Source organism: Sceloporus undulatus, chromosome 3 (assembly GCF_019175285.1).
Source record: "Sceloporus undulatus isolate JIND9_A2432 ecotype Alabama chromosome 3, SceUnd_v1.1, whole genome shotgun sequence".
Lineage (NCBI taxonomy): Eukaryota > Metazoa > Chordata > Lepidosauria > Squamata > Phrynosomatidae > Sceloporus > Sceloporus undulatus.
The window spans coordinates 86,954,535-86,968,773 of record NC_056524.1 but is presented as its reverse complement, the minus strand read 5'-3'; the positions used below and the strand labels follow the sequence as shown (position 1 = coordinate 86,968,773).

Genomic DNA, 14,239 nt, shown 5'->3' with positions numbered 1-14,239 from the left:
TGGCAAAGTGTGCCCTTTGCCAAAATGCACGGGGCCTTCCTCCCTTCCCTTGGCAGTGTCTCGGTGCATGCGTAAAGGCAGCGTGCCTGCTGTGTGCCTGCGCTGCTTGGAAAGAGCCCAGGCAAGGAAGGCAGAGAGCGCGCGCCCTGGGCGATGATGGCGCGTGCCAGCCCCGTCTGCTCCTTCGCGGCGGCTGCTGCTGCTGCAAGAGTGGCGGTGGGCATGCGCTCTCCAGGCCCTCAGCACCCAATTGGGGGGCCGCCAGGGCAAGGCTAGGCTTGGCTTCTCTTCGTGCCCCGCCCCAGCCATCCTTCCTTCCTTCTGCTTGGAGAGAGAGAGAGAGAGAGAGAGAGCCACTCAGCCAGCCAGTCAGTCCAGGGCTGCTTAGGAGAGCAAGATAGCAGGGCAGGGTGCAGTGGTCCCTCCTTCCAAATGGGAAGGAGCACAGCCTGACAGATACACAGCCAGGACCCAGAGGCAGCAGGAAGAGGAGGAGGAGGAGAGATCTTCCTCTCCTCCTTCCTCAGCAGCTGCTTCTGAGTGGAAAGGGAGGAGGAGGAGGAGGAGGAAAAAGCACCTTCCTCCTCTCCTTTCCTCTCCTGCCTCAGCCTCTGCTGCTGCTTCTGAGCGAAAAGGGAGGAAGAGGAAGAGGAGCTGTTCTTGTGGCTTTCTTTCGAGGTCCACCAAGGCGACTGAGGTAAAAGACACGGAGAGAAAGAGGTTGGGAAGGCAATGGATGGGTTTGTGGGTGGAGGGGGGATTCATGGCAGCTAGTCCCCCTCCTTCCATTTCCCTGCCAGGGGAAGGAGGAAGGCGGGCGATGGGGGAAGGAAGGAAGGAAGGAAGAGGGAGGCTGTGTTGGGGGGGGGGGGGCTTGCCTGACTGTCTCCCTTTTGGGGGGGGCGGGGGCGGAGGCTGAGGGGCGGAGGGGGTTGCGCCGGGCGTGGGAAGGGGGGGCGGCCCTGCCCTCTCTCTCTCTCTCTCTTGGGGGGGTTCTTTGGCAGGGGATGAAGGCTGGGGGAGAGAAGGGGGGGGCAAGGAGAGTGAGGGCCTTAAACCCATTGCCCTGGAGCTGGAGGGCCCTTTCTCCCTTCCTTGAGGGGGCTGTGTGGGGCCCGGGGAAGCATCCATTTTGCCAGCTGACGGGGCTGGATTGGAGGAGGCGTTGAGCCACCCTCCCAGGGATGCTTCAGCAAGGCTCCAAAGGGGTTCCTATTGGCCAGGCCTTGCCCTCAGGTTGCATTTTTGCTCCATCGTGGAAGAGGTGGGCTGGATGGGGTCATAAGGCCAGTGGTGCTTTCCACAGCCTCTGCCTTCCCTTTGTGACTCTCTGTATGTATGTCTGGATTTATGGCGACCCCATGGATTTCAGGGGGTTTTCTTAGGCAAGGGATCCTCAATGGTGGTCCGGCCAGACCCTACCTCTGAAATATGTCTCCTACAGCACCTGATATTCCTTGGTGGTTTCCCATCCAAGCACTAACCAGGGCTGATTGTGTTAAGAAGCAAAGTGTGTGTGTGTGTGTGTGTGTGTGTGTGTGTGTGCCTTGGGCCTTGCAAGTGTCATCCTTCCCATCCTGGGAAACCATCAGTGTGAGGAAAGAGGGAACACCAAGAACTGTGTGGTTTTGGGGAAAGGAAGGCAGGAGAACAGGTCTTGTCTGATCAAGATACCTGTCTGTAATATTCCACCATATTTCAGCTTCTGTTTCATATACTTCCTATAGATTTGCTCCTTGGTTGTTGTTTTTTTAAAGCATTTACATTTTAGTGTTTTTCCCAGGGCTGGAGAGTAGGAGTAAGGAATAAAAGCAGAAGAGGTTTTTACAGGAGAAGGAGAAGGAATAACAAAATGTATTTGTTACTCCTTACTCCAGTTATTATATTGTACATCCAAACAGCAAAAACAATGTTATTATATTGCAATGGGGAAGAGACTGGTAGGCAAAGAGAGACACTTTTACACCCACATACACATACACACTCACACACACAGCAGTCTTGCAAAGCAGCCAGGGCTTCCCCCCAGGACTGGGAAGTAGGAATAAGGCGTAAAGGAGCGAGAGGTTTTTACAGGAGTGTGAGTAACATTAAGAAAAAACATCTTACTCTGGAGTAGGACAAGGACTAACCCCCAAATCACCACTACTCCCCAGTGATGGTTCCCCCCCTACAATGCTTGCTGCCCCCCCCATAAAAGGGGGGCTGTTGTTTCACTCAGCACTGGAGGAGGTCTGCATGTTTAGTGAAATGAAATCTCATTGCATTTGCTGTTTCGGGTTAGAAGTGTTGCCAAACAGCTGCTGTTTTGTGTTTCAATTGCTGAAGTCCCAGGAGTGGGTTTTGAACAGGGAGTGACATGGTGTGGAAACGATGAAGGACGACAGGGACAAGGGTCAAGTGCAGATTTATGGGTACATAGACCTTCCTCTGCTAAACTTGCAGACTGTAATTTGGGGGAGTAGGGGTAGGTCATAGGCTTGGAGGTGTAGACGAAATCCAACTGTTCTTTGTGGCTTTCTGTTTGTAACATTGGTTTGAATACTGCTTAATCCAGAGCAATGGCTATTATGGGGGGAATCTGTATTTAAAGGAATAGTTTGAAATTACTGCAGACCAGTTTCTTATGTCATTTTTCTAGTGATTACATTTTATAGTCAAGGTTATTCACTAGAGAAGTAGTCTCCTTTTTTGTCTCAGGTACATTTGTATGCTTTGGACAGAGTAATTGTAGGTTTGTGTTTCTATCATTATACCTCTGGTTTTGAAGATGTGTTATCAAATTGATTATTGGACCAGGTGTAAATATTTCTGGGAAGATCTTTGACTGACAAAAGTGCTACTTTGCATAGTATACACTGTGTAAAAATACCATGTTTTTAAAAACATAAATAAATAATCTGGCCATTTATTTACTTTTGTTTTACATTAAATACTTTCATGAGATAAACAGTAAATACTGTTTTAAGAAGAGAGACTATTTAAAGATGTTATTCCAATAAACTTGTAATTTTCCTTCCTCTCCCACCATCTAGTGCTGATGAATGGTATGCTCCTATTTTCAATATATCCTGCAGGCATTTTTCTTTCCAAAAATACTTCTTTTGGCGGATCTTCCTAGTTGTGTTTTCAGGTGTGTTGATAGGAGCTTGCTCTCCTTCAATGATATAAAAATTGTGGTGGTTCTGAACAGGGGAGGAATTGGTGGGCCATATAGGATCCAGAAAGGTATCGTGGAGAGAGGAGAGGAAAGGCTTTCTACCAGATTAATCCGGGAGGAAAAGCCACCTTCTGTTCTTTCCCTCTAATGCCCTTGATACTTTGTTCGTTTTTGCATGTTTTATAGAATTGTCTGTGATAAGTGGAGATCTCCACTAGGGGCCTCACTGAGACAGACAAACCCAGGTAAAAATAAATATGAGAGAACATTTGCCAGGCAACAAAAGGTGATGCTTTATCATTTCATTAAATGGTTAAAAGTCCCGTTTCAGAAATGTGAGCTGCTTTCATGACTATAAAGCTTTTTTCTTTGCGAGTTCATAAGGGAGACTTCAAATTGACAAACCTCTCAGATAAAAGGATTTTACCAACGTGTTAAAACAATAGATCTGGCTGGCTATATGTGTCAAACAGTTCTTTAGACAGAAGTGATATATAAATTTAAAATGAATAAAAGGAGTTCACAGTGCAGTTCTTACTTAGATGCAGTATTATGAAAACTGTGAGCCATCATGGTATAGTGCTTTGAGCACTATGACTCTGGAGCCAGGGTTCAATGCCCTGCTTAGCCATGGAAACCCATTGGGTGACCTTGGGCAAGTCACTCTCAGCCGCAGAAAACCCAGTGATAGGGTTGCCATAAGTCAGAAATGACTTGAAGGCACACAACAGCAAAGTATGAAAATTATTTTTAGACATGGTTCAGATGAAACGTTAGATCAGTGTGATTAAGATCTAGCCTGCAGAGAATCTAGTTTCTTTTGCCCACTCCCACTTTCCAGAAAGGACATCTCACTCTCTTAGAGCACCCAACAATGGTAACAGTGGGAATTCCCCACTGTTATCTCCAGTCAAAGAGTAGAGAGAATGATGTTTTTCTTTCTTGTTCTCAGCTGTTGGAAGCAACAGTCATAGTGTGGTGCTCCTCTGGCCTGTTTTCAACTAGCATTTCCTGGATTTGGCTTTAAGAACAAGCTACAGTAGGCTTCTGGCTCCCATGTTCTTTGTCCTCTACCTTTGCTTCTTCCATGTTGTATCCACCATACTTTTCCATTATGTTTCAGCTAAAGAAACCTTGGTTATATTTTAGATGTGGCTAGTTCCAAGGAGCTGGGTTTAAACTTCAGCTAGAATAAACTAGTTTCCTAAGCTGAGATGTAATGTTGTGCTTTATTTACAGCTGAAGAAGGATGCTGCTGTTAGCCTTCTATCATGCATAGGCAGAGGGTAATGTAGATATATGTGTAATCCTTAAACTGTAGTTCATTCATATATGGTTTTACATTATGTCTGAGTTGGGCATTTATTTAATAAAAAGGTCAAAACTGTAACTTGTCACCTTGTTTTGCTCTGAAAGGACAAGACAGATGTATTAAATCTAACAGACAGTCCCTGCACTTTAAGAAAAAAAACAGCCACAACAGCAGACCAGGTTCCTAGTTGTTACATTGCTGATATCATAAAGAATGGTAAGGCACTTATCCTAGATGAAAGACCAAAGGATAGTGATCTGAAATATTTCTTCAAGAAAATCAAAATGACCCTAATTAGGCCCAGCTGGCAAGATGCTGCTTAGTGACATATGGGTTTGTTTATTTCAGTCATTTCTAGGTTGCAAGTTGAAATTAGATGTAAGGAATTTTATGTGGCAAATAATTTAACCTCAATTACTTTTGCATAAATCATGTGAGTCACTTGTCAAGAGCAGGTACACACACATGGATACATGCTGTGTGTGTGTATTTTTTTTAAAGGCTAGATTCTGACAGTTGGAGATTCCAGCTTATTATTTTTAAACATATGTGGGCTTTAGACCATCTTAATTTTGTAGCTGCTGGCCATACTCAGCTCTACTTGAGTCTGCCTTTTTTTCTCACCTGCTGTAGTTTGACCATTTTTACTTAGAAATCACTGTGTCTTCAGTGAGTTTAATTCTTAAGTAAGCAGGGCATTTTAGATTCTTTTTAGGTTTTTGCTCTTGCCATCACTTCACTCAGTTTATATTCCCAAATCTGGTGCCATTGAGAACTATAGCTCTCATAATCTCTAATTAAAGGGACCAGACAATGGCAATTGAAGAAGGTGGGGAGGGATGTAGTCCAAAGCTTCTAGAGGGCAGCAGATAGGGGAATGGCTTCCTTCTTTGTCTCCCTGCTGTTCTGCACCTATTGATCTGAGGCCCATTCCCACTTATTTCTGACCTGCCTCTGTCCAGACCATGAACAACTTAGTAACTGGGAGACAGAGATAATTTTCTATGGTCCAAAACACACTTTAGAAATAATCCAGTTGGAGACCACTTTAACTGCCCTGGCTCAGTGCTAGGGAATCCTGGGAATTGTAGTGTATTGTGGCATCAGATCTCTCTGACAGTGAAGGCCAAATGACTCATAAAACTACAGTTCCCAGAATTCCCTAGCATTGAGCCAGGGCAGGTAAAGTAGTCTCACACTAGATTATTTCTACAGTGTGTTTTGGACCTATGTTACTCTTCTGTAAGAGTAGTCTTACTTTCTGAGCTTTCAGTACCATCAGTGCAGCCAAAAATCCTTTCGCTCAGTGCAGCATTGATATAGATATTTTCCCTATCTAAAAGATTCTTCAGGTCCAGCCCATTCCAGGAAGACACAGATTGTAACATTCTTCTGGTCTCCATAAGGAGACACATGGACATGAAGAAGGAAAGGGCTTGCCTCACCTGTTTCTAGCAACTAATGTGAAATGATGGTGGAAGAATCTACCTCAGGGCATAGTTTCATTAAGCATAATTGGGGTAAGGCAGTTATGGGGTTGGAGATCACGTGTATTGCCTTCAGTATGACCAAATAATGTCTTGCCTGGAATAAGTGACTGCAATTGTACAATGGCTGCTACTGAGAAACTGGAATTTTCAAACAAAGCCATGTTTTGATATTTACTAGATTTCCAATATTATTTTGGAAAACTTGCAGTGACAACATTCATGAAATAGAGAGGCAAGTATGAATTTTGTCCCATGGAACTCAGTGGGGCTTCCTTCTTACAAAACATGTTTATATTTGAGCTGCTAGGTTATTGAAATCAGTAGGATTTGCATGCAGACAAACACAATTTCGATTATTTTAGCTTTAGACTTTTTGCAGCCCTTACAGTTAGAGCTAAAATGGTTTTCCAGAACAATGACTGAACAAGAAACAAGAGAAGCAAAATAGGAGAGGGTAAATCATCTTATAGAGGCTCTGTAGTTGACAAATGACTTGTGTATTGATTTTTGTTTTGAGCAGAAGTTGGAAATGGGCTGGTTTAGCTATGTATTATGTTGGTTTGGGACCAAATTACATTGTGCCACCCATTCATATAACCACCTCTGCAAAATAGGTGTCCCATAGAAAACACCTGCAACTGTTGTGGAACATTTTTAAATGTTAGGGAGAAACTGGCAAATAGCCATGTTAGTATTCATTACCTTTTCTGCAACAGAGTTTTGTTACATCTTAAAGACTTAAGTGCTTTACCTACCTACTGAGACTGTACTTCATGTGCCTGGTGAAGTAGACTAGACTCCACATACTCAATTTATGCTGAATAAAACTTTATATTATTCAAATAGCCACAAGATTCTTTTGTGCTTTATGTTAAAGAAATCTGGATGTAATTTTGTTTTAGCAATCCTCCTTCTGTTTAACGATGGCTAACTCTTGTGGGGGTGGGAGATTTATTTTATTTTATTTGCCATGGTGGTGGAATTTATGCAAAAATGATGCTACATGACATTTTTACTGCTTTCCACCACTGTTTTGGGTACTGTTTGATGAGTCGTGTGTTCAGATGGAAATGCAGCATCTGGAAAGTTGTACCTCAGTATCTTTTGTAATACTGTGAGGATACTGCTGTGGCTATGTGCCCCTTAAGGATGAGTTGCAGCATCTTCTGAGGCATTGCAGTAGGTGTATTTATACACTCATTGCTTAGACTGAAAGGCCACTTTCTCCCTTATGAGTCTACTTGAAATTTGAGATTCACAGAGGAGTCCCTATTGCGTGTCCCAATGCCTCAGGATGGTATGTACCTGTAAAAGGGCTTTCTCTGTGGCAGCACTCTGCCTGTGGAACTCCTTACCAAGGAAGTTAGGCTGGCTCCATTTCTTTCGAGCATCATGTAGGCAGCCAAAACATTACTGTTCAACATGGCATTCAGTGTTTGAAGTTGTTCTGTTTTAACTGTGTTAGAATTGTATTTTATGTCTGCTCTTAGATAAACTGCTTTTAAAGGTTTTTAGAAATTATTTTAATCTGTTTTTGAAAAGTTTGTGTCTTTGTAATGTTTAAATTGTTTTTATTGTTCTTGTTTGTTCATTGCCCCAGGAGCCCTTATGGGCTGTGAGGCAATATAGAACTACTGTATATACTCGACAATAAGTTGATCTCATGTATAAGTAGAGATCAGTGGCCAAAATTAAGGATTTTGATATGATCCATGGATAAATCAAGAATAAGACTTAAGGTCATGTAACAAAGGATCTAAAGGATGAAGCAAAGGAAAACAGTACCAAAGAACTTACAAAAACACAGGAGGCATAACTGTGTTCACACTGAAGAATGGATGGATGAAAGGTGGGTCAGTCCTTCCAGGACAGATTATACTCTTGTATTTAACAATAGTAGAGTTTCTATTTTTATGAAAGTTAATGTACAGTACTTACACTACCCATGGATAAGTCGATTCAGATTTTTGGGTCAATTTTTTGACTAAAATTTCTAGACTTATACATGAGTATATACAGAGGTGTCTTAAATAAATAAATAAATAAATAAATAAGATCCTCCCAAATTATCAGAAAATCAGTTTTTTTTCTCCCCTACAAGAGATAAACTTCTGCTGTGTGCATTATACAGAATATATACAGGCCCGGCAGTCAAAATATAGGGGTAACGAGTAAGACAAATTAGGGTATACTTACACTACGCAGTTACAGGACTTTGATATGATTTTAGTTTTGTGGAATCCTGGGATTTATAGTTTCATGACATACTGACAATGCTTTGGTAGAACGCTCTAGTAATGTAGTTTGGTAGGTGACACTAGAGAAGGTTTAGCCCCTTCCCAAACCACAGATACTAGGATTCCATGAAATGGATGCATGCCAGTTAAAGTGGGATCAAACTGTGCTCTGGGTTAGTTAGTTTAGATCGCATCTGAATTAAGCAGATATTTGCGGCCTATAGGCCAATTCTGCTTTTTTAAAAAGAAAAAAAGGGCACACTTGCTCATTAAAATTTGAATGATTAATTATATATTATTCTATCTGGAATAATAAATAAAGAACTTGCATTCAATTATTTTCTGTTACAAAAATCTTACTTGTTTTCCCCCTGCAAACTTTGGGCAAAGCATTAACTATTTAAAGGAACATAAAGACTATTAGGGTTTGATTTGAAACAGGAGGAGGGTCTGATATCTTCTCATGGCAGCATATCAATGTATATGGTAACACTGTGCTTGCAATGGCCATGCTCCACAGATGTCATCAAGAGAAGAGTCATTCTGTTTTCCAGAGGTCATAGCAAGGTCAGAATGCTAAGAAGAAATATAGATTTAAAAAACAGAAGGGGAGAAGCATACAGTATTAGGTAGATTTGTGTTTCACTTAATGACAAACAATGTGTATGAAAAGTGTATACATTTTATATGTTCCGTAAACCTTTGATTTGCATTTGGTTACTGTATTTCAAAGATGTTCGGATATGTGCTGAAACCTCTGGCATCCTCAAATTCTCACCACCCTTATTCCAGTTGAGGGTTTTCATTTAGGTCTCTTGTCTGAAGATGGGGTGTTACATGAATGAAGCTGAGTAGAAATAGCCTCTAAAAGAGGTGGTTTTTTAAATGAGATTCTCTAAGGTCTGGTTTAATAGATGGTCTTCTATTACCATGCTTAATCTTGGGTTGTCATGTTGAGTAGAAATTTAATAATTTTCTCCCCAAATATAGAATTGACTGCCATTCCTGTGGGCCATTTAATAAAATTCTCCATATAGTTCAAAGAAGTGAATCGGTGTCGGTGTACTCAAGCAGGGACAGTAGGCAAGAGATCTGAATTATGCAAACATCTCTGCCATGGGCATTGGATATATATTGCAGTAGCAATCTCCAGCCCAGCATGTGGCTAATGCTTTAGGGCAAGTAGAATTAAGCATGAGGGCTCAAATTAAAGCACAGAATCCACAGATCTTCTTGAGAAGATTTTTTTTTCCTGGAAGATTTGAGAATGAATTTTAAAAATGTAGGTTCAGACTATATTTAATACTTCCCTAATCATTGGATGACCTTAATGTCATGAAATGTTTTGACAATTTAACTCTTGAAGAGTTGATATACTAAAGCCTTGAAGACAAGTGATTATGTACTTCTGGCTAGAAAAAGTCAGACAGCGTAGAACTGGGACATTTACTAGCCCTGCTTAGATAGCTCCTCTTTAGCCTAATGGCTGCTCTTCATGACTTGAAAACACTGTATTTCTCACTCAGGATATTTGGCCTTATAACATTTGACCTGCATGGATTCTGAAAGTGCTTAGTAGTAAAAATTTAAATACAGAACAGATTTATTGGGTAGGTTACAAACAAATAGGGACTGTGTCTTCCTTCTTCTTGCTCTTTGAACAGCTTGCTTATTCCCGTCATTGGTGTGACATTGCTATAAACAGTTGTTGTCCTTTATAGCTGTCAAGGGAGCTACCAACTTTCTTAATTAAATGTACAGCTGAGGATTTCTGAGAGATGCTGCAGAACTAGTTCTGGGAAAGACATAACATAGGCTCCTTGCAAACCATAGCATGTACATTTTTCGTCATAAATGTCTCATCTTTCCTTTGTGTTTTTACTGGGACTTCTGGTGTGATGTTACGTAGAGTTATGTTGAGTTAATACCCTTTAACTGAGCTGTACATGCCCACATTGAAACCATGATTAAAAAACTGCTCATTGTGTATAGCTTAGATCCAGTTATTAGTCCTATCTAAAAGAGACCCATTAGAGTAATGGGAATTTGATTTGTCAACATTTATGTAAGTTCCATTGATTCAGGAGGTCTACTCTAGTGGTGGCTAGCATTGGATTTATTTCCATGTCTTCAAGAATATTTGTTCAGATAGATCATGTCTCTCACCTCCTGATCCCCAGCTCTTTCCAATTATTCTTCCTCTTTATGCAGAAATTTATAATCACCTTCCCCTGCCACCATCCCCTTCGTTCTTGTAAGCCATGATTTCCATTTAAGGGGGCTGTGCATTGGGGATAGAGAAAATCATGGGAATCAAGTATCCTTCCAGATATTGAGTGACTGCAACTCTCAGCATTCCCTATATTGGCTATGCTGGCTGGAGCTGCTAGGACTTGCAGTTCAAAAACATCTGGAGGCTGCTTGGTTACCCCATCCCCCAGAGTAGACAATTAATACTGACATTTGGACCATAAAATGATTATTAGTATCAACTCTTCAAGAGCCCTCATACAGTAAATACTGATGTTTGGGACATAAAATGATTATTGTCTTGTATTGTCTGATTAGTTAGTCTTGCACAGTATAGATTGACTGGCAGCTGCAGAAGCCTTGGCATCTGAGCTATTTAGATGCCAAAGATTAAATTTGGCTTCTCAGATATGCAAAGCATGTGCTATACCACTGAACAATGGCCCCTTTCCTCAGCCTCTCCTTGGCTGAGTTAGCCCATGCAGTTCAGAGAGCTGTCTGTTCAGGCAGCATACTGGTGCCAAACAGACTGGGACTTGAAAGCTACTGGTAGCTCACTACATATTTATAGGCTAGAAAAGAACATCTTAAAGAAACTGGCAGTTATTTAGGAACTCATATTTATATGTGTACCGTCCAGTCTTCCATTGCATTTCCTAGGTTGAGGAAGCTGTCTTTCTCTGGGTGGAAATAATAAATCCTGCATCTGCATAGCAGTTTAATATGAATTATTCAGTGCTGTGAACATACTAATTCATCAGCTTGCATGTTTATGATCCTCTGTCCCTTCAGTGTGCCCCCCATGGTAGAACTGTTCTTAATGCCAACAGAAATTGGCCCTGGTAAACAAGGGCAGCTTTTTGGTTCATATCCAGGAATCTGATTCAGCTGCATCCATGTAGAAACAAAATATGCCAGCAACAGAGTCATTAAAAGCCTGATAATTTTGATTCATCTTTTCTTGTGGCAGTGTTTGAAGAAAATAAGTAAATTTAGCTTCAGCAGTATGGGAGATATTCAGAGACTAGGCTTTTTTAAAAAAAAACTGTTAAAATGGACATTAGAGTTCATTCAACTTAGTGCAAATTTTCAAAGGAAGGAAGAGCTGTTGAATCTCTGTCTTAAAAGTCTATGAGAAAGAAATAAGTTCTGAGTAGTAGGGGTGGGGGAAAGAGAGACCCAAGATGGTTGCAACACTGGATAACATAAAAGCCGGGCTGAAGAGAAAAAATGGCAATAACAAACATGAACAATCTATGTTTTGATGTGGAAATGCCATAAAGGCTTTATTGCCACTAGATTGTCCCCTCATTAGTAATGTCCTCCCACAATGTAATATCATCAAACATTACAATGGGGGCAATAAATGTTATTTAGTAGCAAAGGTCATTTTAAGCTTTCTTTTTGTTCTTCTTACAAAATCTTTATATGAATGTTGTTAGAAAGCAATGTATTTTAGCAGGTGCAAAGCTCCCATGCTTTAATCATATGTGTAAGAATAGTTTCAGCACTCAATAATTCACACTTTTCTTTTGCAGTTTCATTTGAATACGTTAAGAAGGTTTCTGTGCAATGTGTTCTGTGTATTTTCTATAGGTCCCCATATATATTCATAGAATCATCAAGTTGGAAGAGACCACAAGGGCCATCCAGTCCAACCCCCTGCCATCCAGGGACTCCCAATCAAAGCATCCCTGACAGATGGCCATCCAGCCTCTCTTTAAAAACTCTGAGGGAGTGTGCTCCACTGTCAAACAGCTCTCACTGTCAGGCAGTTCTTCCTAATGTTTAGGTGTAATATCTTTTCCTGTAGCTTGCATACATTGTTCCAGGTCCTATTCTCTGGAGCAGCAGAAAACAAGCTTGGTTCATCCTCAATATGACACCCCTTCAAATACTTGAACAGGGCTATCATATCACCTCTTAACTGTCTCTTCTCCAGGCTAAACATGTCCAGCTCCCTAAGACTCTCATCATAGGGCATGGTTTCCAGACCCTTTACCATTTCGGTTCCCCTCCTCTGGGCATGCTTCAACTTGTTAACGTCCTCTGAAAATGCCAGCCACAGATGCTGGCAAAACATCAGGAAGAAACATCAGGAAGAAAACCACATAGCCCAAAAAACCCACAAAAAACCCTGTGGTGTCCAGAACTGGGCACAGTATTCCAGGTGAGGCCTCACCAAATAGAATAGAGTGGCACTATTATTTCCCTTGATCTAGATACTATACTTCTATTGGTGCAGCCTAAAATTGCATTGGCCTTTTTAGCTGCCGCATCGCACTGTTGACTCTTGTTCAACTGGTGGCCTACTAGGGCTTCTAGATCACTGTCACACGTAGTCTCATTAGGTCAAGTGTCCCCCACCCTATATCTGTGCATTTAATTCCTCCCCCCTAAGTGCAGTACCTTACATTTCTCCGTGTAAATTCATTTGGTTAGCTTTGGCCCAGCTTTCTGATCTATTTAAGTCATTTTGAATTTCATCCTGTCCTCTGAGGTATTAGCTGTTTCTCCTAATTTTGTGTCATCTGCAAATTTGATAAGCATACCCCCTATTCTTTCATTCAAGTCATTGATGAAGATGTTGAATAGCACTAGGCCCAGGACCGAACCCTGTGGCACCCCCTGGTCACTACTCTCCGGGATGAAAAGAAGCCATTGCTGATCATCCTTTGGGTTCGACCAGTCAACCAATTACAAATCCGCCTAACAGTTGCATTGTCTAGCCCAGATTTTACTAGCTTGTTTGCAAGAATATCATGAGGGACCTTGTAAAAGGCCTTACTGAAAGGAAGATATGCTATGTCTACCACATTCCCTTCATCTACCAAGCTGGTAATTTTATTTAAAAAGAGATTAGTATGGCATGACTTGTTTTTCAGAAACCCATGTTGATTTTTTGTGATTATGGTGTTGCTTTATTTTTTTCGTTGATATACTCTCTTGCCTTGGGTTTTTGGACTCTGTTCCTAAGTGGTTTAAATCCTATGTTTCTGACAGATCTTTTGCAGTGGTCACTGACAATCAGGTTTCATCTTCTATCCTACTCTCTGTTGGAGTTCCACAGGGCTCTGTTTTGAGTCCCCTATTATTTTCTCTCTACATGTTGTCTTTAGGTTAGCTCATAAGTTCCTTTGACTTTTCTTATCATCTGTAAGCTGACAACACCCAGCTGTATCTCTCCACCCCTGATATTTCCTCAAGTCTTGAACAGCAAGTATTTTCTTGTCTCGACACTGTTTCTCAGTTAATGCAGCATCGACACTTAAAGCTCAATATGTCTGAGCTTTTTGTTTTTCCTCCAAAGCCTAGTGTTCAGTACTCCTTTTCAGTTCTTGTCAACAAGATCTCTATTCGCCCTGTGCAGGAAGGTTTCATTTTTGATTCCTCCCTGTCATATATCCCCCAGATTCAAGCTATAGCTAAGACATGTAGATTTTTTTCTTTATAACATTGCTAAAATTTGACGGTTTCTTTCGGCCAACACCGCCATGATTCTAGTCCATGCCTTAGTAGTCTTGCGACTGGATTTCTGAAACCACCTTTTGGTTTTTTTAAAGTCTAGAATGCGAGTCTGACTATGCCTAGCTTATCCGTTCCACTGTATAACAAATTCCACGAGAACATGATTGCTTCCACCTAATGATCCCACCACTTGCACCCATTCACCAGGTCATCCCTGTTGGTTAGAATCAGATATAAAAATAGCTGATCCTCTTGTTGCCTCTTCCACCTTTTGGACAATGAAATTGTCTTCCAGGCAAGTGAGGAATTTGCTAGGCCTTGA

General features: G+C 41.4%; 1 protein-coding gene across 1 annotated transcript in view; it reads left to right on the top strand.

Annotated features, from left to right (window-relative positions):
• The first annotated feature begins 357 nt into the window (after positions 1-357).
• RAI2 (retinoic acid induced 2) overlaps positions 358-14,239 on the top strand; it is a 49,219-nt gene continuing 35,337 nt past the window's right edge. The window contains exon 1 of the mRNA XM_042456189.1: positions 358-697. The gene's annotated coding sequence lies outside the window, so the exon portion shown is untranslated. The remainder of the gene's footprint in view (positions 698-14,239) is intronic.